The sequence below is a fragment of the Macaca fascicularis genome, chromosome 3, assembly GCF_037993035.2.
Source record: "Macaca fascicularis isolate 582-1 chromosome 3, T2T-MFA8v1.1".
Classification (NCBI taxonomy): Eukaryota; Metazoa; Chordata; class Mammalia; order Primates; family Cercopithecidae; genus Macaca; species Macaca fascicularis.
Window position 1 is genome coordinate 200,445,001 of NC_088377.1, and position 2,009 is coordinate 200,447,009.

Consider the following 2,009-nt stretch of genomic DNA (forward strand, 5'->3'; position numbering starts at 1 on the left):
ATAATGAAGCAGAGGTAAGCCAGACACAGGAGTCTTCAAAGCAGGAGCCCAACCCTAGAGAGTTTGAGGGCAGACACACTTCTTTGTGCTGATAGAAGTCAGAACAGTGACCCTCTGGGGCTGGGGTGATGACTGGGAAGAGGCACTGGGGACACCTCCTGGGTGTTGGGAGTGTTCTATATGTTGATCATGAGGGTGTGTCATGTGTGTGTGTGTGTAGCGTGTGGTATGTCTGTGGTGTGTATGCTATGTGGAGTGTGTGTGTATGTGTGTGTATGTGGTGTATGTGTGGTCTATGTAGTGTGTATATGTGTGTGGTGTGTATATAGTGTGTGTGGTATATGTGGTATGTATATGTGTGGTGTGTGTATATGTGTATATATGTATATATGTGGTGTGTGTGTGGGGTGTGGCATGTGAGTAGTGTAAGGTATGTCTGATGTGTATGCTATGTGGTGTGGGTGTGGAGCATGTGTGTTTGGTGTGTGTGGTGTTTGTGTGTGGTCTGTGTGTCATGTGTGCGTGGGTGTGTCTGTGTAGTGTGGTATGTCTGTGTGTGTGCATATATGTGTATGTGTGGTGTGTGGTGTGTGTGTGATGTGTGCATGTATGTGTGTGGTGTGTGTGTGGTGTGTGTATATGTGTGTTGTGTAGTATGTAGTATGTGTGGTGTGTATGCTATGTGGTGTGTGTGTATGTGTGGTGTGTATGTGTGTTGTGTGTATGTGTGGTGTTTGTGGTGTGTGCAGTGTGTGTGGTATGTCTGTGTGCTGTGTTTGCTATGTGGTATGTATATGTGGTGTGTATGTGTGGTGTGTGTATGTGTGTTGTGTATGTGTGTGTGTGGTGTGTGTGTGGTCTGTGTGTGGGGTGTGGTGTGTGTGTGGAGTATGGTATGTCTGTGAGCTGTGTTTACTATCTGGGGTGTGTGTGGTGTGTATATGTGTGGTGTGTGTAGTATATGTGTGGTGTATGCTGTGTATGTTATGTAATGTGTGGTATGTCTGTGTGGTGTGTATGCTATGTGGTGTGTGTGTGGTGTGTGTGTTGTATGTGTGGTGTGTGGGGTGTGGTGTGTGTGTTGTGTAGTGTGTGGTATGTCTGGTGTGTTTGCTATGTGGTGTGTGTGGTGTGTGCATATGTGTGTGGTATGCATATGTGTGGTGTGCGTATATGTGTGGTGTATGGTGTGTGTGTTGTGTAATGTGTAATATGTCTGTGTGGTGTGTATGCTATGTGGTGTGTGTGTATGTGTGTTGTGTGTATATGTGTGTTGTGTGTATATGGTGTATGTGTGTGGTGTGTGTTTGTGTGTAGCATGTGTGTTGTATGTGTGGTGTGTGTGATGTGTATGTGTATGTGTGGTGTGTGTGGTGTGTGTGTGGTATAGTGTGTGTGTGTATGTGTGTTGTGTGGTGTGTGTATATGTGTTGTGTGTGTTGTGTGTGTGGTGTGTATGTGTGGTGTGCGTGTGTGTGCTGTGTGTGTTGTATGTGTGGTGTGTGTGTGTTTTGTGTGTGGTGTAGTGTGTGTTTTGTGTGTATGTGTGGTGTGTCTTTGTGTTGTATAGTGTAGTGTGAGTGGTGTGTATATGTGTGTTGTGTGTATGTATGTGTTGTGTGGTGTGTGTATGGGTGGTATGTGTGTGTGGTGTGTGTATGGGTGTGGTGTGTGTTTTGTGTGTGTTGTGTGTGGTGTGTGTATATGTGGTGTGTCTTTGTGTTGTGTAGTGTGTGTGGTGTGTGCATGTGTGTGGTGTGTGTCTTTGTGTTGTGTAGTGTAGTGTGCGTGGTGTGTGCATGTGTGTGGTGTGTGGTATGGGTGTTGTGTGTATGGGTGGTGTGTGTGTGGTGTGTGTGGTTGTGTGTGTGTGTGTGTGTTCTGTGGTATGGGTGGTGTGGTGTGTGTGTGTGGTGTGTGTGTGGTATGTGCGTTGTGCGTGTAAAATCCATTGTGTTACATAAGATCCGTTCAGGTTATGTGCGTCCATTTTCTCAGTATTCTCAGGT